The 27,270-nt window shown below is 37.7% G+C and overlaps 1 pseudogene; it reads left to right on the forward strand.

The window, feature by feature from the left end:
- The first annotated feature begins 779 nt into the window (after nt 1-779).
- On the forward strand, nt 780-27,063 carry LOC121296788 (annotated as a pseudogene).
- The last annotated feature ends 207 nt before the right edge of the window (nt 27,064-27,270 follow it).

Genomic DNA, 27,270 nt, shown 5'->3' on the forward strand with positions numbered 1-27,270 from the left:
TTGTTGTTGTTGGTTTAGTGCTATTGAATACTTATACAGTATCTGTATTTAGTTTAATGTTGCTAAACTTCTCAGTTTAAAACTGCCCTCCTGATTTTGTCATCTCGCTGTGCACCTGATATGTCCCATTGGAAAACCTCACACTCTTTTTGAAATCATCCAATAATGGAACCTCTATGTTACTGGGTACCCAGCATTCCAGTGGGTATATACAATACCAGACAAGGTGTTCAGCAATACTTGAGGAGTTCAGTCAATAAATAGTTGACTTTACTTAAATTGATCTGTTGAGTAAAATGCAGTTATATATTGGCTAAGTAACAATAATTTGCTGCACGAACATGGATATATATATATATATATATATATATATATATATATATATATATATATATATATATATATATATATATACTGTGTTACAGACACCTGCCAGATATGCCATTGACAAGTAAAGGGCAGCTCTCCGCCCCTTTATTTTTACACACACACACAAAAAAAACGTTGGACTAAAAACCAAATATATGTTTATTACAAAATGGTTCAAATATATTGATGTACAAAAAACATGTCGCAAAAAAAAACATATTTTATGACGTAAAATGAATGCATGCTTAAAATTGTTACTTAACATAAAGTTTCACTCATATTGTGACAGCATGTATATTGTTATCTACATTAACATCACACAACATTACAATGAATTAAGTCTTACTTTCTTTCACTTTCACGAACTTTCTTGAACATAGCAGAGCTTTATACGGAAGTGTGAGTGTTTTGTTTCCGGGTACAGGGGACCGTATATTAACGCGGCAAGACAATAAGTTGAGTTCGTGAATAAGTACGGTAACAAATTATAGTGCCACGCATAATTAGAAATGAATATAAAATAAACTTTGACTTTACCTTAACTTGTGTCAGGGGCAGGTGTATGTTTGAATTAGCAGGAGGGACAGTCACTGCGCTGCGCTCAAGCAGGGCAACAGAAACATTATTAATCGCTGCACATGCTTGTGTTAATGAGTGCTATGTAACATTACAAAGGCGGGTAAATAAATAAATAAGAAAATACAAGTCTGTATTTTACATAACCGATAATTTGGTTGGCTTTGCTCCGGTTCTGGAGCCGGAGCTAGAGCGGGGTCTGCTGTAGCCATCCAGAGCATGGGGTCCCTAAAACATTGTTTTGTTTAATTATCTAAGTAGTCCATAGTATTAATACTGTTTCATGTATACACACATCAGCAACAAATGTGGATTTTTGTTTGGTATCCAGATTCTGTGCTGTTCCAGGTTTGACTAAAAGCTTGTCACAACGTATAGGTAACAATCTCAGGTGTGTCTTATTAAACTCCTAGTAAACTCATTTAGCACTTATCATGGACTACTGTTACTTCAGGTAGGTTAAGCCAAGTTTAGAGCTAAGCAGTGTCTGTGAAGCTAGCTAATAATAAAACCAGGAATTGGTAGAGGCCAGGAATGATGTTTTGGGGTGAAGTTTCCAATTGCAGCGATTTTTTTTTTTTTTTTTTTTTTTTTTTTTTTTTGGTACAGAGACGCAGCCTCTGACGACACAGCAAGATGTCGAAGATTGAAAAGGTGAGCATCCTCGAGTGAGGAGCTTTGGAGTAGAAGATAAAGAGAAACAAGAAATCTCTTTCTTCAGCCCCTTAACTGTACTAGCGGGACCCAATGGGGCTGGCCAAACTGTATGTTGAATGACCATGTGTATACATGGGACCTTTTTTTTTTTTTTTTAAATAATGTTTTCTTTAATTCATTCTGATTAGATCAAAAACTTTTTTTTTTCAACTGTTTGAGAGGTTTAGAAGTTAATTCTTGTATTTCAAAGCACAGTTTGATTCAAAAGCTTTTATTTTATTTTATTTTTTTATAGCAGTTAAATGTACAGTATAAGTATTATAGATCACAACTGGAATAGAGCAACTAGTCCCTAATGTAACACTTTGATTTTCTGTATACTGTACTAGAATGGAATGGAAGTCAGGGAGATCTACGTTTTCATGATACTTATACTGCAGTCTGCAGACTATTCATTGTGTTATTTTTAATTCACAAGCCAGACAGGAAGCTTGATGGTATCAGCAATCTTTTTTAATGCAAAACAGGTATTAGGTTGACTACACTGGAAAAGGTGTCCATATATGCATTTTAAGTGCCTCTATACACATGCTTAGTATACACTGCTCTGAATATCCCATAATATTTTTCAAGAAGCTTACAAGAGACTCTATGGGCAAAGGTAATACTGACCCACCCCGGGCCAGACTGTTACATCCTAAGTAATGCATAATGTTTAAAATAATTATGTCTGTTGCATAAGGTTGCCAATGAGACAGACGTCAGGGCCCAGATTCGCCTGCAGTTCAGAGACGACTATGGGGAGTTGGTTGCTGTCCAAAGATCAATGGTTTGCACCCAAAAAGGCAAGAAAACTGAATTGAAAACATTGGAAGGGGTCATCACAAGAATTAAGTAAGTCTAGAGGTCCACCAGCTGCATTGAATTGATCTTTTGCTTAATTAGACCTTTTTAATGGTTTTCAACTCTTAAACAGTTGCAAAGTTCAAGTTACTTATAAAATGTTATAACTAACTTGAAATATGCAACTCTGAAGAGCTGAAAACAATTAAAAAGGTCTAATTAAGCAAAAGATCAATTAAATTAAGGGTCTCGTTAAGTAATTGAATGCTCAGTTGGAATAAAAACCAGCAGACACAGTGGGTCCTCAGGACCGGTTTGTAAGGCATGTCAATCTCCTGCAGCACACTGGCTAATTAAAGACAGTTGCCCGCATTTCTCATCATTATGGTTATGAACCATGATCTGTAATACTTTAAAGTTTTCGGACAGATTTTTTTTCATATCAGTCTAGTGAGTGATACGTTATGTAATGTAGTGTAGCACTTGAAAAAAGGAAAAACCCAATAATTTCAGACTAAAATCACAATGTTTTAAATCAGATTAAATCAGATTTGAATGTCAGATTTTTTTTCTTGCAAATTTTTTTACCCTTTTTAATTTTTTTTTTTTTTACCAGAACATGAATCCCATCTTCGCAGTCTCCGTTTGGAAAATGCTGATGTTTTAAACACATCAATGTTACAGGTTAATAGGAGACATGATTTATTTGACACACACACACACACACACACTTGTCTTCGCACCATCTCAATTTTGAGTCTTCTTTTTAACAAGTTTACGGTTTGAAGGCCAGGGGCTTTTGTCAGTGTTTCCTTAGTGCTAATGAAGTGAATAAGTTTGACACACAAAGCAATGACAGGAACAGGCACAACGACTTGAGTTGGCAAACACAGCAACCACTTAGCATTCCGAAAAAATGCCACAAACCATGTACTGGTGCCATTTTTATGTTTTTAAATGGTGTACGATAGAGCTTAGCTAATGAGGGCCTGTATATTGTGTTTCACTATATTAACACTATACGGCACCCAGGGTTGACATTCACTTCAGTAAAAACCCACAATGGCAAAAATATAACGCTGTGTAAATGTGCAAGGTGAAAAATACTCAAACATTTTTGTATGTAAGAGATATGCAAATACCCAGATGTTCCAGGTAATTCCCTTGACCATGTTTTAAGTCAGCAGATAATAGCTTGTCAGAAACTAGTCTATTAAAACTCATATTTTATAAATAGTTGCCTTTGTTTCATCCATTTTCTTTTGATTTTCTAATAACACATCACTTAGGCCTGACTCTTCTAAGAAGTGTCCAGAAATTGATGTTACACACATTCAGTTGATGTGACTCTGTAGCCCCTAATTAAACTGAGATTTAATACCCTTGAGTGACTGTTGTTTGAATGTTTTAATAGAGGGTCACATTCCTCCCTTATCTCAAACTAGAGTAATTAGGGTGTTTGACTTCAACTTCTTACTATTTTGTTTTTTGTTTGCCCCCTCCCCACCAACTTTAGAACCATCTGTTAGACATTGACAAAAACCTGGTCAAAGTGATGAAGCTTGATAATGATATAAAAGCTCTGGACAGCAGGAAGAAGCAAATGGAGGAAGACAACTGTGAACTGGAGGAAAAAATGGAGCAGGTACAAACTACTTTCACAATCACAGATTAAACCCATCATTGTAATGTGCAGCAAATCTCTCTGTTTAGACCACCAAAGGAACCAAGTAAAGCTGTAAATGGGTAACTTGTCTGAATAGCAGCAGATGCTCAGAAACCCCATTGTCATACAGGGAACTTGAAAAGGTTTGTAGTTAAAATGAGCTGTTACACAACCTACACTCTGTTGACCTATATGTAGATGTTCCAATAGGTAAATTGCCTGTGCTAAAGTAAACCTAGAGACTCCTAGACACTGCATTCAGGGTTGTTCAGTTGCTGTGTGGTGGTAAAAGTGCATACAGGCACTCCTTGTGAGAGCCAGTGCGTTGTAGCCACAGACATCACCCCCCACCCCCCAATTAGTTAAATGGTATTTCCTATGCACCAGTGTCAAACCAAAGTGAGAGGAGGAGACAGCAATGGAAAGACAGCAACGGGGATCCACCGTTGAGCTCACAGAGCAGCTCTGTCAAACTAATACAACAATAAATGGGCAATTCATCTATAATAAACCCCCTTCTCCAAACTGGAAAAGACTTGATGTTTCTATGAGATTGCCTTCAGTAATTTGAGTTCATGCAAATACAGGACAATAAGGCATTGCTTAGATAGCTACACTCTTTCTAATGTGTTGCTTTGTTTAAGTCTGGTGTTATTATTGTATTGAGTAACAGGAAAGCATCCCTTCACTGATTGTTAAAGATTAGGTCTTTCATCACATTCATCTTCAGCTAATCACTTTTAGCTGCATGTGTATTTTGGTCAAACTTGTAACATTTTTGGGCCAAAAAGATGAGCTTTCCAGGTAATCGAGCATGTTCAAGGTATAAAAGTTAGCACATAAGTAATACAGGGCCAGTGATGAGGGTAAATGTGAGAAACATTTCATAGAAATTAGGAAATGGTGTCTCTGCACACTTTGTGCAGTCATCTGCAGCTTCTTGCGCATTTGCAAAGACTGTAGAATAAACACAATCAGCTAATGATTACATGATGGTAGTTTGGTTTGCTCACGCGGTCACACCAGTTAAATATAGACTTGTGACATTTGCAGGACGTTGTGAAACCAGCTAACATAGTTCCTCTGCTTTGCAATTCATGTTGTTCCCCAGTTGTTGTTGCAAAGTGGGCAACTAAGCTTATAACCACTGTGTTGAAAAGGAAGGCGTAGAAAGTCTGTTGTAAAATCACTCCCAAAATAGTGTATACTCTGCCCTTTTTTAGAAGCTGTATATTTACACTATATGTTGTTATTTAGCTAATAATTATTTATTTATGCTCGGCTCACCGCTACCACCAGTGTGCTGACTTGGGAGCGGCGAAGACAAACACACGCTGTCCTCCGAAGCATGTGCTGTCAGCTGACCGCTTCTTTACACATTGCGGATTCACCATGCAGCTGCCCAGGAGCTACAGCATAGGAGGACAACACAGCTAACAGGCAAGCCCACGGGCGCCCGGCCAGACTACAGGGGTCACTGGTGCGTGGTGAACCGAGGACACCCTGGCCAACCTAGACTCCTCCCCATCCCTGGCGACGCTCAGCCAGTTGAGGACCGCCTCCTGGCAACTCCCATCCACGGTCAGCTGTGGAATAACCCAGACTCGAACTGGTGACATCCAGGCTATAGGGCACATCCTGCACTCACGCAGAGCGCCTTTACTGGATGCGCCACTTGGGAGCCCCCCTGTGAAGCATTACTGATAAAGCTTAACTACGCTGTTAGGTGTTCCAAGGGACTGACGATCAGTTGAGAAAAATGTATCAGAATCACCAGAGAACTGTGAGGTAGAAGGAAAGGTGATCAAACGATTGTCACTGTGAACTGGAACGAGCCAGCATTGAGTGTATAAGGAGATCTTGAATAGATCGGAAAAACTAGGAATATATTCCAAGTGAATTTATGTCAGCGTAGCACACTAGAGTCATTCTGTAGACATAGCTGTTACTTGACATATGGTTTTGTCTTTCATTTTTTCAGTGCTTTTCTTTAATAAGTCTGACTTTATCTAAATCAGTTAGTGGGCTGGGTGACAGGCTTTTGTTGCTGTTGCATCCTTTTAGATGTTTCTTTAAACAAACTATTATCGATTTACAAGATAAAAAAAACACTAGATCAGGTTCCAGAAGACAGAGTTGAGAATCCCTTCCACACTTCATGGAGATCTGAGACTGTGTGCAATCAGTGAGTCGTAAGTTGGTTATGATCCAGGGTTCCTCACAAGTGGGGGGAAAAAATTAGCTGTTACTTGGAGTCTACACTGTACATTGTCAGTCTAGCCTCATCCAAAGTGGCATTACTTGTTTGCATGGGTGTTGCAATAGAATATTAAATAGTTTCAGAATTGCTAAAAGATTTCCAGTCTGCATATTTTAAGACAAAAGGTAATTTTAATTATCTGCAACGCTGTACCTCCCTTGGGCTTAAACTGTAATAACTGCAGGTAAAGTATATCCGATATGTGTAAAATAGTAACTGTCGAGGAATTTTTCATTTCTCCCTATTGGAGTATGTACTGGTAACTGAGATTGACCACCTACATTCACGTTCACCCCCAACATGCTCTGGGCCAAAACTTTAACTGAAAAAACACTAGTAAGCTTAAAAAAAGAAAAATCTTTGAGTTCCTCGTTACATTTTGCTTCTCATTAAGATTGCAGTATAGATAGATTGATACATTTTCTTGTAAACAAGTATCTTCTGCTATAGTTTTCTAGATGTTTGAAGTCACCAAATTGTGTGCTTGTCTTTAGAGGGAATTCGGAGAGAAAGAAACAATGAAACAGCAGTCTATCGACGAGATAAGAGATGAAAAGACGGAACTGGAGCAAACCATGTACCTGAAGCAGGATATTCAAAGCAAAAAGCAGCTGGAGCTGAAAGCTGTCAAGTCAGAGCTTCAGAAGTTGGTGGGATCATCAGACAGATTGCAGGAGCTGGAGCAGGAACTCATGAAAGCAGTAAGCAAGAACATTCAACATTTTTGACCAGTTGAATCCATAACAGAAAATTAACGTTTAGTCAAAACTCAACTGAATAACTTAAGATTGTAAGAAGATTCCGTTGATCTTTTTTTTTTTTTTTTCTCAAGGAGCGGGAGCTGTGGTGGAGAGCTCCAATGTAGAAAGTTTAAAATCAGAGGTTACTGTGCTTCAGCAGGAGAAAGTGGAGCTTGACCGAGCCCAGCACAAACTGGACCAGCAGAAGGAGTTGATAAACATGCACACAACAACAAGAACACAAATGGAAATGCCAAAAAAAGATAAGGTGCAGTACCAAATAAAACAGCTAGTCTTCAGAGAAAGTGTATGCCAGCAGTATGCAGTACCCCCACCTTTATAAGGCGACCTTTTATATTGCAAAACAGGTTAGAAGGCAGTACATTGTCCACCTTGACTATCATTGTAATAAACATTCAGTTATTACAGTCAAGTTTGCTGCTGAATATGTGTTCTGTTTTTATTTATTTTTATAAAAAAAAAAAAAAAAAAAAAAAAAAAAAAAACCAAAATACCTCATTCTAATCGGATATTGTGCAAAACGAACTTAGCGGTCATGGTTATGTAAGAGATTGTATAAAGGACATTTTCTTGGTGCAACAAGAAATCCCCAAAGTGTAACACTGCCATGATGGGACTACCCATTGCACCTTAGAATCTTGCAAATGGGCCATACTTCTGTAAAAATCTATATATGGATAGAGGAAATGCACTAAGTAGTTTGCTGCACGTACCTTGACATTTGACACATGGGTGACAAATTAGATTGTGTGATGATACCATACTTTTAAGAAGTCATCCACCTCATTTCCATTCACAGCACACATCGAGTGTCGTGATATATATATATATATATATATATATATATATATATATATATATATATATATATATATATATATATCAATAGAAATATAAAAAGCTTTCTGTGGATGGTGTGTTGATTGAATGCTATATTTACACACACACAGTGCCTATGGAAAGTTTACACCCCCTTTCAATATTTTCACCTTTTGTTGCCTTATAGCCTGGAATTTAAAATGCATTAAAATTGTTTTGTTTTTTTTTTCAACTTCCAAGTGAAAAAAAATATTCTAGAAATTTTTAGAAAATTATTTAAAAATAAAAACTGAAATAGCTTGGTTGGGTAAGTGTCTACCCCCCTTGTAATAGCAACCCTAAATTAGCTCAGGTGTAACTAATAGCCTTCAAAATCACACACCAAGTTATTTGGCCTCTGCCTGTGTTAAATTGTAGTGATTCACATTATTTCAGGATAAATTCAGCAGTTCCTGCAGGTTCCCTCTGCTGGGTAGTGCATTTCAAAGCAATGGCTCAACCATGAGCACCAAGGCGCTTTCAAAAGAACTCCGGGACAAAGTTGTTTAAAGGCACAGATCTGGGGATGGGTATAAAAAAATATCAAAGGCCTTGAATATCCTTTGGAGCACGGTCAAGACGATTATTAAGAAATGGAACGTGTATGGCACCACCAAGACCCTGCCTAGATCAGGCCGTCCCTCCAAACTGGATGACCGAGCAAGAAGGAGACTGATCAGAGAGACCAAGAGGCCAATGGCAACTTTGCAAGAGCTACAGCCTTTTATGGCCAAGACTGGTCAAAGTGTGCATGCAACAACTATATCCCAAATACTCCACAAATCTAACCTGTATGGTAGGGTAGCAAGAAGGAAGCCATTACTCAAGAAAGCCCACCTTGAATCCCGTTTGAAGTACGCAGAAAAACACTCAGGAGATTTTGTAGCCATGTGGCAAAAAGTTTTGTGGTCTGGCGAAACCAAAATGGAACTTTTAGGCCTAAGTGCAAAGCATTATGTTTGGCTCAAACCCAACAGAGCGCATCACTCGAAGAACACCATCCTTACTGTGAAGCATGGTGGTGGCAGCATCATGTTATGGGGATGTTTCTTATCGGTAGAGACTGCAGCACTTGTCAGGGTAGCAGGGAAAATTAATGGAACAAAGTACAGAGAAGTCCTTGAGCAAAACCTGCTGCCCTCTACAAAAAACCTGAAACTGGGACGGAAGTTCACCTTTCAGCATGACAACGACCCAAAACACACAGCCAAAGCTACATTAGAATGGCTAAGGAACAAAAAGGTAAATGACCTTAAGTGACCCAGTCAGAGCCCCGACTTAAATCCATTCGAAAATTTGTGGCATGACTTGAAGTTGCTGTCCATTAACGCTCCCCAAAGAACTTGACAGAGCTTGAACAGTTTTGTAAATAAGAATGGTTAAATATTGCCAAATCTAGGTGTGCAAAGTTGGTAGAGACCCATCCTAACTAACTCACAGCTGTAATTATGGTGTGTAGATAAGAGGAAAGAAGTCCTCATTTAAATGCATGAAACTCTGAGGCACTGTTACAACAAAATGTGAAAAAAGGGTGTGTAGACTTTCTATAGGCACTATATATATATATATATATATATATATATATATATATATATATATATATATATATATATATATATATATGTGTGTGTGTGTTTGTTAACAATCTTACAATAAAACAAAATCATATTTGTAAACACAGGGGCTGCATGTTTTAATGACATTGGCCTTGCTGTTAAGTGCAAAGAGGGGCTTTTGAGGTGGGCAACACTTAAGTTCAGAAACTAAAGCCCTGAAAGAACAGATGTTCTCATTAGTAAAGAGGCTTGCTGGAAATGGAGACATCTGGCGCCCCTAGGATGGACTGCATAAGTACATCTTGTCCAGTAGAGGTGGAATTGTAAATAAGTATGATCTCAAAATGAATCAATGCATTTTACAATATCTGGGATCTGAGGTGTATTTATTTGATTCAAATGATGGGATAAATATCGCCAGTAGGCAGACCCAAGGCTATGAAAATAATAATAATAATAATAATAATAATAATAATAATAATATATATATTATATAGCGGACCACCATCACAAAGCACTTTACAAGATACGAGACTAGGGTGTGTGAACTATGCATCAGCTGCAGAGTCACTTACAGCAACGTCTCACCCGAAAGACAGAGCACAAGGAGGTTAAGTGACTTGCTCGGGGTCACACAGTGAGTCCTCCTGATTATAAGCCTGTTTCTTTAACCACTGGACCACACAGCAAAATCCCATTGCTTTCTACACTGATGCAGATGTCGCTAGTAAGGAGTAGATGTGCTGTGTTTTGGACACATTTAAAAGGGTATTGCGTGGATATCCAATTTTTCATGTTGTAACACCTTTAATATATCAAATGAGAAATGTAGCTTTTGTGCTGTTATTTGAATCTGCAGTTTTTAAATAAGCTTAATGCATTTTATTTATTGTTAGGTTTTCTACTGTTGTCGCCCTCTAGTGGACAAGAAGTAAAAGCTCTTAACTTTAACACACGTTATTTTTTCAATTAGATTAATTAAATAGTGTTTTATGTTGATTACATTATTCTAGTTGGTGGTTCAGAAAATCAACCATGGTTTACAAAGCTTCAATAATTCCAAAAACTTGTTTTTAAATTAGTCTTAGTGTGACTAAGGAATTCAATAAACTACTAAAAATCAGTTTTCTATTTGCCTTTTTTAGAGTAAGGACCTGGCTTCAGGAGAACAGAATAAAAGTCACATTAGCACTGAGATCAGACAAAAGGAGCAGCAGCTGGCGAACTACGAGGAGAAGCTTTTCAATGTGTGCGGAAGTCAAGATTTTTTTCGGACCTGACTAAACTGCAAGATGAAATTGAAAAGTCTTCCAAGCAGAGAGGTAGGTCAGCACTATTAAAAGCATACTTCCTATCATTTAAACTTTCATAATGTTTAATTTATTTCCAATTTTTTTATCTATCTATCTATCTATCTATCTATCTATATATAAAATATATATAGCATTTACAATTAAGGAGAATATAACTGTTAATAAATGCTTTGGTTTTTTTTTTGGCCGTTTTAAGTTATTAATAAAAGAGATTTTTTTTTTTTAAATGGTATTGAAAAACATCAGTTAAGTATACCCTTTCAAAGGAAACTTTACAGCGATTTTCCAATTACTGACTCTCAGTTGCAAAGGGGAAAAGTCCGCGGTGCACCCCTGGTTACGGTTGCACAAGCCTGTAGGTGATTTTTAAAAACCTTGCAGATAAACAATATTAGGACATCCTGATTGGACACAACTGGATGTTTAGTTTTTTATATTAAAAAAATGACAGCTGAAACACAGACAAACACATCCGCTCTAAAGCATTGCATTTTGAATTGTTATTTTCTCTCCTGTTTGAAGCCATGCTTGCTGGAGCCACAGCTGTGTACACGCAGTTTATTAGCCAGCTGACTGAAGATCAGGAGCCCTGCTGCCCTGTCTGCCAGAGGCTCTTCCCATCGGAGGCGGAGCTACAAGATGTGACCAATGATTTGCAGTCGAAGCTGCAGCTTTTCCCAGACAAACTGAAGAACACTGAACTAGACCTGAAGAGAAGGGAAAAAAGAAGGGATGAGATGATGGCGCTCAAGCCTATAAGGTAACGAGAGCCTCTGGGTAGGGCTGGTTAAAATGCATTGTCGTGTGACAAAAAAACATCTCAAAATATATACAGTGGTGCTCATAAAGCATAACTTTCTGGCCTGCACATGTGCATGATTTAAAGTAATTCGAAAAAACATATCGGTTAGTACAAACAAAGTCATTTGCACTAAAATTACTTATTGTACAGGTCTAACAAACAATAGTCATTGTTAAAGGAAATGATACCCAAATAAGGTGATAATGTGGTTGTTTTAAGATAATATAACAAATCTGTAAAGTGCTTTCTGTAACTAATTTAAAATTGAATTGAACAGTTTCAGTAGTTTGAAGCCGTTTTCAAAAGTAATTCTTCATATTTGATACCTTAATTGTTATATAGCTGGTGGACCCAGATTAACCCATTTCAAGCCATTTTATGTTAATCGCAATAGTCAGTGGCCCAGTCATGGCAATCTTGTGATGAATGAATTGGGCTGATAAAAGATGAGAAAGAGAATTGTAGTGGCTTCATAACAGCCACAAGAGGTCTGTCTTTCACATAATATAAATGTCAGCTTCCCCTTGAATCAACTCTCTGGAAACAGAGGCATGGAGACAGCAGAAAACTGTAGTAGCTTCATTGCTGCCACAAGATGTCTTCCTTGTGTTGGAGATTATACACATCTCAGCTTCAGTAGGTGCTCTGAAACTAATTATGAGACCAATAAACAGCTGTGCATCAGCCTATAGAATGAACTAATTTTGCTTCATGAGGACAAATGAAACCTGCTGAATAATGTTACGTTAACATATTGAATTGCACACTGCTTTGTAGTTTTCCATATACTTAATGAAAAACTGCAGAAAATTGAAAAATGTGACATTTCCAAAAGTAAAATGAAATACTGTACTATTATTATGGCTTCCGGTAGACTTTTGCGATATCATTTTGTAGTTTCATTGATTTTACATTGTTAAATAAAAGAGCTAAATTATGTTCATAAAGTTTTGTCTTGTTGTTTTTTTTTTTTTACATTTTGATTGAATCTAAAATTCTAGGTGATGCAAAAGTTATTGCCATAGCTGTGTGGAGATATATATGGAGCTCTCTCTCTCTCTCTCTCTCTCTCTCTCTCTCTCTCTCTCTCTCTCTCTCTCTCTCTCTCTCTCTCAACAAGTAAAATGCTCAATGCGCAAACTGCAAAGGGAAACGTTCTTAAAATAATACTGCACTTTTATTTCCAAGGCAAACAATATCCGAGTTAAAGGAGAAAGACCTGCCTGAGCTACGAAACAGAGTGCAGAATGTAAACCATGATATTGAGCATCTCAAGAGCGATATTGAGGAGCTGGAGACACATCTAGCGACCCTGATATCTGAAGAGGAGACTGCAAAAGTTTGTCTCCAGGACATTTCACTTATGGACAGATACCAGGTAGAAATGTCATTTTTCAAAGACACACATTTTGGTGGTGTCCAGATAGAAATTGTGAACAAATACATACACTCTGAAGCGAGTTTACTCTTTTCAATTGAATTTTGTGGGTTTTTCCCACACGTTCATATGTGGAAGGCATGCAAAAGATCCCCTAATATTCTGGACACTCAAGCTTTTTGTGTGCATTATAATTCAACAAGATAGGCGGTAAATGACAACCGTGTAGTCGCATCCTGTCGAGTGGGAGCCTTTTAATAAGTGGGGATACTCTGAACTTTCTGGGTTTACTTTTCTGTTTATAAAACAAGTACACGATTATGAAATGTTGTAGATGTGGTCTCATTTAATAAAAAAAAAAAAAAAAAACTCAATTAAGGATTTTATTTTCCTGGACTCAACATGGACAGGCCACCAGCTGAATGGCCATTCCATTACAATTTGTACACTAGATTGACATTTTAATAAACACCAAAAAGTCCACTTCTTATCCTTAACTGTTGGAATTCAGATAAAAACGTCCAAGATAAACATCCTAGTCCAGTACTCAAATGTTTAGTAAGGTAAAATAAGCAAATGCACAATATGTACATTTTTTGTTGAATGAGATCTGGGATGCATTCAACACATAAGCATTTGAGACACTCTGAATTTTATTTTTTTTTGCACAGTTTGTGTTTTGAAATTAGCAAGAATGTATTAAATCTGTAAGATTTATTTGTGTCCACGTATCAGTATCCTGTTTGTAAAGTAGTTCATTTAGTGAACAGATCAAGATTTCAAAATCCATTTTCTTACCTTTTTTATTCACTGGTCACAAAGGTAACACTATAGATGAAAAGTGGCTTCCTGGTACCTAATCACTGGGTGTTTTAGTTCAAAGTCCTTTCAATGGGGTAGCAGCAATCTGCAATTCAAACATTGGCATGTCCTGATCTGTTGTGTTAGATGGACCTGAGAGATGTGGAGCGGAGAATTGCTCAGCAGGCTGCCAGGCTCCAAGGGCTGGACTTGAGCCGCACAGTCCAGCAGGTCAATCAGGAGAAACAGGAGTCACAACTTAAACCGGACACGGGTAAGTCAGTGGAAGCCATAGTCACAGGGGTACATATTTAACTTGTACTGTAGGTAAATAAGGCCCCATAATACCGCCTCAAAACCAGTTCTGTTATATGTAGGGATTCTTTGTATTGTACTGGAGAGCTGGGGAAAATAAAACTTGAAAATTAGTTAACTGCTTGAAAATGTACAATAGGCTGTTATTTAGTATTTCAGTTACATTGGGTATGTACGTTCTTTCTTTCTTTCTTTCTTTCTTTCTTTCTTTCTTTTTTCTTTCTTTCTTTCTTTCTTTCTTTAGCGTCCAGCAGAATTGAGCTGAAGCGGAAAATGATCCAAGATCAGCAGGAGCAGATCCAGTCTTTAAAAAGCAACGTTCATGAAATCAGTACTTCAAAACTGCAGATTTCTAGTGACATGCAGCGCTGTCAGCAGCTGGAGGAACAGTGTGCTGATCTGACAACAGAGATACAGTCTTTGTATAGAGAGATACGGGTAGGCCTATACAGTGTGCTGATCTGACAACAGAGATACAGTCAGGTATAGAGAGATACGGGTAGACCGATACAGTGCTGATCTGACAACAGAGACAGTCTTTATAGAGAGAGATGGGTAGTCTGATCACATTTTCTGCTGACTATTAGGGCTTTAGAACCAAAGACAAATCACATGGGCACACGTCCCTATGTTTTGTCTTTCTTTTTTTGTTAGTGAATATTCTTACCAGTTTTTCCTTTTTCAGAAGTGTCACTTCTCCTTATCTAAAGTTACTGTTTCCAAATAACAACACTTATGTCTTGACAAAACTTGATAACAACTGGCATGCCATTTCAAATTTGGCAGACAATCAGTTTTTTCTTATTTTTTTTTAGGATGCTAAAGAGCAGGTATCTCCACTTTCAGCTAACCTGGAAAAACGTCAGCAAGAGAAACAGGACTTAATTGAAAGGAAGAACCACAAAAATGATGAAGCAACGGAGAAGGTCTGAAAAATGTCACTGAGTTTTAACATGCAAGTCCGCTTAGCACTCGAAGGCCTAAAATTGTAACTTGAGTTTTCTTATTAATAAACACAATTAAAGAAAAGGTTAAAAACATCAGTGCCCATGAGAGAGAAGTAGAGAAATATGTTCAAGAAGGGAAGGAACAATACAAAGAGGTAAAGTTGCGAACCTTCGCATTAGAAATTCCCATTTACCGTTTCTAGCACATGTTATTTATTCAGCTCTGTACCATGTGTTGTAGCAAAAAAAGACGGAACTGCAGGACACAAATTCACAGCTGCACGAGGCTGAGCGACAGAAGGAGAAGATTAACAAAGAAATCGGTCATCCGACAAGACATTGACATGCAGAAGGCAAGTGAAACGGTGTTGGTCTGTCTTTATTCACAAATCCTTTGTGCTCATGTACGTATTTTATTTTTTTCTTCCTAATCCTCAAACAGGTTTGTAAAAAGATTACAGCATACATTCAGCTAACGGGATTCTTTGCATATATTTGCATGAAATAGTCTCAAGGCTACCAGCACTGCGTAAGATCAGCTTACGGTATGTCGAAGTCAAAATTCGGACTGCTAATTCTGTACCAAGTCCCATATATCGTTTAAAGGGCAAACTATATTCACTAGTGCTTGCCGTTTTGAGGTGCTAAAGGAAACTGCATTCTGTTTGAGTTACAGTAAGCATTGTAACACTGACTGCATTTCAGTGGTGTTGACAATGTGATAGATCTCATAGATATGGGAAACTGTTTCTGTTTAAGGTGATTCACGAAAATGATTAAACTGCTTTTTCATTGTCTTTTGCAAAATATTAAAGTTCTTATTTGTACAAAAAAAACTGAAAAAATAATGCTGTGTCAAATTTAGACATAAGCTACCATTTTGGTTACTAACCCGCATTTTTAGGATGTTAAAATAGATTACGTTCACAGTGTTAAACGGTTACGTTTAACACTGTGAGTCAAATGTATGGCATTAGTAATGTCAACTTTTTAATAGTAGTAGACTTATTCCAGGATTTATACAAGTTTTGAGTTACAGAGTAGTTTACAGTATGTTGGCAGTGAATGAATATGAACTATGTTGGTTGAGCCTGTGCTTGGAATACTGTCCTTTCATGCTCGCTCCTCTCTGATCTACACTGTGATCAATTATCGTGTCAGTAATGCGTGCCTGATTGCTTCACAGGTCCAAGAGAGGTGGCCGCAACTTTAACATGACTCTACGCAAGCGGATGGAAGAGCTAAAAGAAGATGCAGCTAAAAGAAATAGAAGTGATGCAGCTGAGAAAGTAAGAAGGGTTTACGGTATGGGACTTTTTATGGTCAAGATGGCAATAAAATCTCAAGAGAAGGAGTAATTTAGTTAGAAGGAGCCATTAGTTTGCACCTTTCCCTTGTAGCTCTGCCTATGGAGCAGACTGGTCCTTCCACAAGTTATTAGCTCATGGACACACATTGATTGTGCATTGCAGAGATGCACAGATACAGATATGAGATAAGGGGGCTGGGGAGGGTAGTTTAAATATGTCATATGTAAGAGGCTTAGGTCTGGTACCAGGTTCTGAAGTGCTTCAGATTACAGGACTGGGCCCTTTTAAGGATTTAGTGGGTTTTTTTTAGTTTTTTTTTTTTAAGTGAACGCAGAGAGCTGGATAACACAGTGGAAGATTATAAAAAGAATCGGAGCTTGGCAATGGGCAGGCAGAAGGGATTCGAAGAGGAGGTCATTCGCTTCAAGAAAGAGCTGCGAGAGCCTCAGTATCGGGATGCAGAAGAGAAGTTCAGAGACGTGATGATTGTAATGAGGACCACCCAGCTGGCAAATAAGGACTTGAATATTTACTACAAGACACTTGATCAGTGAGTTAACCTTTCCTCCAATTATAGAACTCTGACATACCCAAAAGAAGAGCCTGCTCTTCAAAAAATGTATATACTTCTCACAAGTGGTTCTCTGTAGCAGTGAACTGCTGGACGTGAAAGCGCATAACATGTATCTGGTAACCTGCATTACAGAGCTGAAACTGCTTTAGGGAGTTGCTAGATATGTACCTGCTTTAATATAAATTCCATTTAGGTATTTATAGGGGTTGGTACTTAAAGAATGAGCTAAGTCCAGTGAAACCGGAAACAGGTTTAAAAGAAGTGGACCCGCTGTTGAGAAATTAAACGCAGCGATCCTGGCTTTTATATATGTTATTGTTCAGATTTAAGGTGTAAGACTTTTATTAATACAGTACAAATCCATTACAGCTTTGACAACCATACACGATTCAGAATGAAAGCCATTTCAACCTTATAAACACCCCTGTATTAGAATGAAGCCAGTATGACTCCTTTGACCTTGTTTAAAGCAGCATCCTGTGTAACTTCATTAGATCACAATCAAGGCTATGGTAACTGCTGGGTTTCATGAAGCCACATTGATTGTTACCTGGAAGTCTGTGAGAAGAGGAAGGCTTTTGAAAAGGTTGCTCCATGACGCTGCAATCTTCTCCTTCTAGCCTTTACATCTATAGCTTGGTTGGTTGCAATGTAACATAAGTCACGTATCAATACATTTAATTTTCACTGCCACTCATGAACGTCACTGCAGATTTCGGTATTAGTTTGCAAGGTTCAGCCACGCCTTGCCACCTACAGTAAGTGTTGTATACTAATGCTTTTAATAATAATAAATTGGTTTTAGGTATTTGGAAACTTTTTGTTACACAATACGTGATCCATTACATCCTTTTTTGTCCCCCCCATCTTGTTCATTAGGATAAGCAGATTTTTTGAAGGAATGTGATAAGGACATGCTTAGATTCTGTTATTAGCACAACTACAGAGGTCTGTACTACCCTTTTTTACATTACAATTCAGTCGAACCAAGCACCCTGTGTCTGCTATAAAGACCTTCGTGACTGAAAACTTTTAGCTATTACAAAAAGTAAAAGTGGAGGATACCCTGACATGCATGTCTTGTTTTAATTCATAAAAGTTTGGTTGACGTATTAATGGATAACCCATAGGGTCTATTGGGGGTACAGCAAGGCAGCTCGGGTGTGTGCTTTATACACAGGGTGAGCGTTGCCTTCTAAGAATAACAATATGTAGGAGTGTGCTGCAGCTTTAAGTATCTGTGGAGGAAACCCTTCCCGGTCTCTGGTGGGTTTTTATCTAATACAGGAAGTGGTAGAGTCATCATGCTGCAGTTTCAGACAAATAAGACAGTCATCATTTATAGGTAATCAGTTACAGGATCAAGCTCTTGTAGTTTAAAGTCACTTTAGCGAGGGCCTTTTTATCTATGGCAGTGGCTTCCAAGTTCTTTGCAAAAATGTGCATAGCTTGTTCGTACTGTTTATACATCCACAGTACAAATAAATAGAGCTCTACTATAGAATTGTACTATTTAAGGGGTGAAAAGAAGTTGCAGCTAAAAGGTAGGAACTTAAAAGAAATGGGAGAGATACAAGTGATGCAACTGAGAAAGTAAGAAGGGTTTACATAATGGGACTTTTTTATGGTCAAGATGGCACACAGTATGCTGTTAAGTCCTTGCAGTAAAGAAATAATAAAAACAAACTTTTGCTTTTGAGAAGATGCTCAAGCCAAGGCTTATTTTATGTTAAGGTAAACTGAGGAAACATCAGTGTTACACGAGCTTCAGTTTGCTGTGCTTCACCCATCGGCTTCATGCAGAGTGCAGTAATGATATACTTTCCCGCCTCATATCCCCAAAGCCTTGATGAGTCTTTTCAGAAACAATTTTTTGCCGGAATAGTTAGTAAGCAGGGCAAATAATGATCTGAGCAGAAATGACAGCAGGGAATCATACAGCACGCAAATAATAGGATATGAAATATTAGGATCGTTATATTAATAAAAACCCTTTTAAAAGGTAGTGTTTTTTTTTTTTTTTCACAGCTGCAAAACTCTAAAATGTTTAAATCTAATCTAATAAAGCATGGATGTGGTAACACAGGAAATCTATGGCTTTTATCTGATCATTGACTTTAGCTAAATGCATTGTGCCAAGTCATCTTGTTCAGTTGTTACCGCTGCTTGCTGAGAAATAGCAGCATATTTGTAATAACCAGAATGTGCTGTGGGTCCTATGATAAGACCTTTGGAGATCAGGGTTTTCTTGAGCGTGGGTTTTTTTTTTTTTTTTTTAATGGTTGGCCCATTACCTGCATATAGATTTACATTTTTAAATACTCATTTAAAAAACTTTATATATATACAGAAAGGAATACATCCCCCCCCCCCCCCCCCCCACCCCCAAAAGAACTGCTCTACAGGTACGTGTAAATGGCATACGCAGTTAACCTCTAAGCCATTTGGATATCAATAGCTCATAGTGGTGACCAATCAGAAAATGTTTCCAGGCGCATGCACCCGCCTCTTGCACCAGCTTATAGCCAATCATATTCGTGCTACCACAGCAGGTGTATGGTGGGATTGGCAGTGGCGAAAGCACACAGCCTCCTTCGTGCTGCACGTGAGTTCCACGGTGCATTGGCAAGGTCCGTGTTCTCTGGCTTGGGGATCCTGTGTTGGAATGGGATGTTAACCTGGCACATGAACTAGGATCCTTTCTGTTGTGAGTTTGCAAGGCAGCCTTCGCTTTGATCACTGCTGAAGCCCTTTGCGTTTCCATAACAAAATCAAACCGTTTTTTTTTCCTGTTCATTTTTAACAAGCAAGAAATAACACACTGCCAACGAATGACCAGTAAGTCGAACTGTGGTATAACTGAAAAAAAATGTATATAAACACACAAAGTGAACAGTAACATAAATTAACCTAGACACTGCAGTACCTAATATCTTACTGCATTTTTCTTTTTAGCATTAATAAATGTTTACAAAAGAGTAGAACTGAACTGTTGTGGTCTCAACCAGGTCCTGAGTACACAACAAAAAGAGAGCAGTAGAGCAGACACATTACCTAGCACAACATGCTTTCCAATGCGTTTTGAGTTGTTTAAAACAATTAAAATGTAATCGTAATAATAATACAAGAGTGTGTGCGTGTATGTATGTATATACAGCTCTGGAAAAAATTAAGAGACCACTGCAAAATTATCAGTTTCTCTGGTTTTACTACTTATAGGTATGTGTTTAGGTAAAATGAACATTTTTGTTTTATTCTATAAACTACTGACAACATGTCTCCCAAATTCCAAATAAATATTGTCATTTAGAGCATTTATTTGCAGAAAATGACAACTGGTCAAAATAACAAAAAAGATGCAGTGTTGTCAGACCTCAAATAATGCAAAGAAAATAAGTTCATATTCATTTTTAAACAACACAATACTAATGTTTTAACTTAGGAAGAGTTCAGAAATCAATATTTGGTGGAATAACCCTGATTTTGAAGCACAGCTTTCATGTGTCTTGGCATGCTCTCCAGCAGTCTTTCACATTGATGTTGGGTGACTTTATGCCACTCCTGGTGCAAAAATTCAAGCAGCTCGGCTTTGTTTGATGGCTTGTGACCATCCATCTTCCTCTTGATCACATTCCAGAGGTTTTCATTGGGGTTCAGGTCTGGAGATTGGGCTGGCCATGACAGGGTCTTGATCTGGTGGTCCTCCATCCACACCTTGATTGATCTGGCTGTGTGGCATGGAGCATTGTCCTGCTGGAAAAACCAATCCTCAGAGTTGGGGAACATTGTTAGAGAAGAAGGAAGCAAGTTTTCTTCCAGGACAACCTTGTACTTGGCTTGATTCATGCCAAAGCTGCCCGATTCCAGCCTTGCTGAAGCACCCCCAGATCATCACCGATCCTCCACCACATTTCACAGTGGGTGCGAGACACTGTGGCTTGTAGGCCTCTCCAGGTCTCCGTCTAACCATTAGACGACCAGGTGTTGGGCAAAGCTGAAAATTGGACTCATCTGGGGGTGTTTCAGCAAGGCTGGAATCGGGCAAATTTGTCTTTGTGAAGGGCGCATGAATCAAGCCAAGTACAAGGTTGTCCTGGAAGAAAACTTGCTTCCTTCTGCTCTGACAATGTTCCCCAACTCTGAGGATTGGTTTTTCCAGCAGGACAATGCTCCATGCCACACAGCCAGGTCAATCAAGGTGTGGATGGAGGACCACCAGATCAAGACCCTGTCATGGCCAGCCCAATCTCCAGACCTGAACCCCATTGAAAACCTCTGGAATGTGATCAAGAGGAAGATGGATGGTCACAAGCCATCAAACAAAGCCGAGCTGCTTGAATTTTTGCGCCAGGAGTGGCATAAAGTCACCCAACATCAATGTGAAAGACTGGTGGAGAGCATGCCAAGATGCATGAAAGCTGTGCTTGAAAATCAGGGTTATTCCACCAAATATTGATTTCTGAACTCTTCCTAAGTTAAAACATTAGTATTGTGTTGTTTAAAAATGAATCTGAACTTATTTTCTTTGCATTATTCGAGGTCTGACAACACTGCATCTTTTTTGTTATTTTGACCAGTTGTCATTTTCTGCAAATAAATGCTCTAAATGACAATATTTTTATTTGGAATTTGGGAGAAATGTTGTCAGTAGTTTATAGAATAAAACAAAAATGTTCATTTTACCCAAACACATACCTATAAATAGTAAAACCAGAGAAACTGATAATTTTGCAGTGGTCTCTTAATTTTTTTCCAGAGCTATATATATATATATATATATATATATATATATATATATATATATATATATATATATATATATATATATATATATATATATATAATATGTATGTATGATGACAATCTGATCTCTGTAAAATGCAGCTTATTCTACTACATGCTGTAACTTTTTAAAATATTCATTATAGTGTACTATAAATAGATTGAATGTATCCTCAGTATAACATATTCAATATACAGTAACTCTTTGGCCTAAAAAACTGAGGTAGAGAATATTTATATATCTCTCATTATTTTGTGTCCTAAATGCTTCGGCTGTTTTAAAGCATTTTTTTATTTTTTTTTTATGTGTTTTGCAAGACTAGATGTAACACCTCATAGATCACAGAAGCATTGCAACCATAAGCAAGTATTTTGTGTGATTAGTCTTTCCTGGTATGTTATTTCACTTTAACACTAGAGCACACCATCTAGTGGTAAAGCTAGAAATAGCATTAATGTTCTGAAGGCCTATTGCATTATATTACAAAAAACATTTTCCGGAATAATATAACATGTATTAAGATATGATTATGGGATGGAATTTATTTTGTGGTATTATACCATGTGTAACAGTTTGTTTAGAGGACCACAGGAGGGTAATGTATTGCTTAGGATAGTAAACCACAGTATTGTCTCATTCTTGTTTGCTAATTTGTATCCCCACACTCCACCCCAGGGCAATCATGAAATTCCGTAGCATGAAAATGGAACAGATCGACAAGATTATTTTATACTTCTGTCTAGGCTTTTCGTTAGAAACTGTGACCAGCCCAGTAATTGCAAAACATTTCTATTGCCCTGCTTCCTGTAGACATTGAATATGTTGAGATCCGATCTGACGTCGATGACAGTGTTTCGGCGGAGAAGAGGAGGACCTACAACTACCGAGTTGTGATGATTAAGGGTGACGCAGCTCTGGATATGAGAGGGAGGTGCAGTGCTGGACAGAAGGTATGGCCTTGTAGCCTTTACCGACAGAACTGAGTCAGAGGGGCGGGGTCGATCTCGCGTTCTTTCAAACTAAACCAGCCAAGAAGAACCTGAAGTAATGATAAAGAAACTCATTGCTTTGACTTTTTGTTCAAATGTTCATTTTGGCAGGTCCTGTACTCCACATTTGCTCAGACATGTTAGAGGTGTTCCCTTTGTTAGTGCTGGAATGCGGTCACTCTCATAAGCATTGTCACCTTACTTACACCTGCAGGCAATGCAGAAATAGTTTATAAGATGCAAAATAAAAAACAAATCTAAAAACACATGCCCCCATTTACTTCACGCACGGACCATGTCTTAAGATGGAACCTCAATCAAAAGATATTTTAATTCTCATGAACAACTGGGCAGGCTGGACTTGATATTTGATTGCAGCAGTACAAGGAAGTAGTTTGTGATAACCCAGTATATCAGGGAAACACACATTTACCAAGTGTTATATTAATAAGACTACCTTAATGCTTAAGGGTATTTGTTTTATCTTGTGACAATTTATGAAAAAAGAGTCTGCAGGTTCAGCCCTGATTTACAGAAATAATCATGATACTTCAACAGGATTCTGAAGTTACGTGACAAGAGATAAAAACTAGATAAAAAAAAAACCCAAAACTGACAGTGGTGCATTTCCTTAGCTTCGTTTCAGAAAAAAAGAACAGATAAAGATCACATGAAGTAGTTAAAAATATGCAGAAGAGATAGGAAAACCATATCCTATTTCTCTTTTTAGAAATGACCAAATATGTGCAGGGTTCCAGTGTCGTTTAAATCCTGTAACTTTACCTTTTTAGGGCTGCATTTTTAGATATTGGGGAGAAAAATGCGATATATATATATATATATATATATATATATATATATATATATATATATATATATATATATATATATACACACACACACACACACACACACACACACACACACACACAGTGGCTGTCAAAAATGTTCACCCCCCGTGGACTTTTCCACATTTTATTGTTACAACATGGAACCAAATTGGATTTAATTTTGAGTTTTTGCCACTGATCAACACAAAACAATGTGAAAGACGAAATCTACAAATTGTTCTAAATTAATTACAAATATAAAACAGAAAATAATTGATTGCATAAGTATTCACCCCCTTTGCTGTGACGCACCTAAATAAGCTCTGGTGCAACCAATTGTCTTTAGAAGTCACAAAATTAGTTGAATGGAATCCAACTGTGTGCAATTAAGGTGTTTCGCATGATTTCAGGTTAAATACACCTGTCTCTAGGAGGTCTCACAGTTGGTTAGTACGTTTCCTAACAAAAACTACATCATGAAGACGAAGGAACATTCAAAGAAAATCCAGAATAAGGTTCTTCAAAAGCACCAATCGGGGGTAGGATATAAGAACATTTCCAAGGCATTGAATATCCCCCGGAGCACAGTAAAATCCATTATTAAGAACTGGAGAGAATATGGCACAACTGTGAATCTGTCTCGAACAGGCCATCCTCAAAAACTGGAGTATCCGGGCGAGAAGGACTCTGGTCAGGGAGTCCACCAAGAGGCCTATGGCAACTCTAAAGGAGTTACAGTCTTCCACAGCTGAGCTGGGAGTCACTGTGCATATGGCAAAAATAGCCCGGGTGCTTCACAAAACTGGCCTTTATGGGAGAGTGGCAAAAAGAAAGCCATTGCTGAAAAAAACTCACATCAAATCTCGGCCAGAAGGCATGTGGGACACTCTGAGACCAAGTGGAAGAAGGTTCTATGGTCTGATGAGACCAAAATAGAGCTTTTTGGCCTTAACGCTGAGCGCTGTGTTTGGCGCAAGTCTAACGCGGCACATCATCCTGAGAACAGCATCCCTACCGTGAAGCATGGTGGCGGCAGCATCATGCTATGGGGATGCTTCTCTGTGTCAGGGCCTGGAAAGCTCATGAAGATAGAGGGCAAAGTGGATGCACCAAAGTACAGAGAAATCCTGGAGGAAAACCTGCTGAAGTCTGCAAGAGACCTGGGACTTGGGAGAAGATTAATCTTCCAGCAGGACAATGACCCCAAACATACAAGCAATGCCACACTGGAGTGGCTTAAAAACAAAAAGGTCAATGTCCTGGAGTGGCCCAGTCAAAGACCGGACCTCAATCCAATTGAGAATATGTGGAAAGAGTTGAAAATTGCTGTTCACCAAGGGTTCCCATCCAACTTGACGGAGCTTGAGCAATTTTGGCAAAAATGGGCAGTGTCCAGATATGCAAAGCTGGAGGAGACTTATCCAAATAGACTCATGGCTGTAATTGCTGCCAAAGGTGCCTCTACTAAATATTGCCTCAAGGCGGTGAATACTTATGCAATCCATTATTTTACGTTTTGTATTTGTAATTAATTTAGAACAATTTGTAGATTTTATTTTTCACTTTGACATTATGGACTTTTTTTGTGTTAATCAGTGGCAAAAAACCCTAATTACATCCATTTTGATTCCATGTTATAACACAATAAAATGTGGAAAAGTCCAAGGTGGGGGTGAATACTTTTGAGATTGTTCTGTAAGTAATGTATGTAATGTATATCTCAGGTTCTTGCTTCACTCTTCATTCATCTGGCCCTGGCTGAGACATTCTGTTTAAACTGTGGGATCCTGGCTCTGGACGAGCCGACCACGAATCTTGATCGAGAAAACATTGAGTAACTGGCGCATGCTTTAGTCGAGTAAGTATTCAAGGGGCTCTGAAGTCATTCCTATCTTGGCTGCCCAGTGTGGTGCTGCCTTGTTAACATGCAAGCGTGCAGCAAATATTAATCATCACAGGGCTGTTCTCAAATGCATGTCAGAAAAATGTGTTTTTATAAATGTTTAATATTACAGGACGAATGCTGCACTTTGAGGTGAAACTATAAGAAACAAAGTCAAGCTTTGGTTTATTATTATTATTATTATTTAATTATTTATCTATTTATTTATTATCAGATGCCCTTATCCAGGATGACTTAGATTGCCTTTTTAATGCCTTCATTGCTGGAGCCTTTTGCTAATCTTTTTTTAAACAGTTGAGTCATACAAGCATTATTGAAGTCCAGACTGCTGGATTACAGGACAATGTGAGGACAGGGTGTAGAAACATCACACCCAGTATTATGTCCTAGTAACCTTAAATAACCTTGTGTTCCGTAATGTTTTTTTTATTTTTATGTTTTTAATTATATTCAGTAGTTCGTGGTAATGTTTTCCCAGATTTCTTTTAAAAATCAGATACATTTAGTAAAATACAGTGATATCTTGGTGGTTTAATTTCTTTGTTTTATGGTTTGACTCTTATAGCATGCCGGTTTGGTATAATGGAAGTTGCAATATGTTTTGTAGTAGGATAGACTGAGGTGTCTGCAGAGCAGTTTACCAACATAGTAAGCAACTAATCAACCAGACATTTGATCTCCATGTGTTTTTGCCGGTAAAATATTTTAATAAACATTGTACATGATACATTTCTTTTGCTTCAGGATAATTAAGAGCCGTTCCCACCAGCGTAACTTTCAGCTGCTGATTATTACACATGACGAAGACTTCGTGGAGCTTTTGGGTCGATCAGAGTATGTGGAGCATTTCTACAGGATCAAAAAGAACACTGATCAGTGTTCTGAGATTGTGAATACGCTCGGATCATACCTTCACTAACTGAATGAGGAAACTAGAAAAAGCTTGAAGACAAACGTAATGCACAATTAATAATACAGTTTAATATTCAAGCCTGCAATAGCTATTTAGACCAAATGTATTAATTGATTAATATCAGTTGCATCTGTGACTAAGCATTTCTGTCTTTTTTAAAAGCTCTACTCTAATTAAACATCATTATGGCAGGGAGCTGCGTTGTGTGTGTTTTGTTTTCTAGTTTAGTTCTAGTTATAATTCTGTTCATTACTGTGTTACAAATAAATCATTGTATCAGTGTATTTGTCAAAGGTTAACTAACTGCATTAACATTGAACAATTGGGGTACAGTATTTGTTCAAAGAAAATGTTCTGAAAAGGGGTCTGTTAGTAACTTGACTGAAAGGAAGTCATAAAGGAGTTTCCCAATATAAAAAAGTACATATAACGGACGTTATTTACAGAATTGCTGTCATTTTGTGAGATAAGCTGTCTATCTTTGCAGAAATAAGAGAGAGAAGTTGGAAAGGAAATAACTACTGTAGATAAGTTGTCATGTATTCAATGTATTTTAGTTGAGTACTGGATTTTACAAGATAATTGCATGGTGATTTTGGGAATGTTTAAGAAAAAGAAAAAAAATCTGCTGCTTTGTGAAGTTCTTTTATTTCATAATATGTTGGTTGTGTTTTTCATTTGGAAATAAAATGTTAAAGAAAAAAAAAGCCAACGGCTTATAATCAGTTGTTATAAAAAGTTATTTTGTAAGCAATTAAAAGCTTATTAAAACCATAAAGGTATGTTGGTGTGTTTTTGGGGTTTTTATTTTGGAAATATTAAAAGAAATATTCTTGTCTTTAAAAAAAAAAAAAAAAAAAAAAAAA

The sequence above is a fragment of the Polyodon spathula genome, chromosome 22, assembly GCF_017654505.1.
Source record: "Polyodon spathula isolate WHYD16114869_AA chromosome 22, ASM1765450v1, whole genome shotgun sequence".
Taxonomy (NCBI): Eukaryota; Metazoa; Chordata; class Actinopteri; order Acipenseriformes; family Polyodontidae; genus Polyodon; species Polyodon spathula.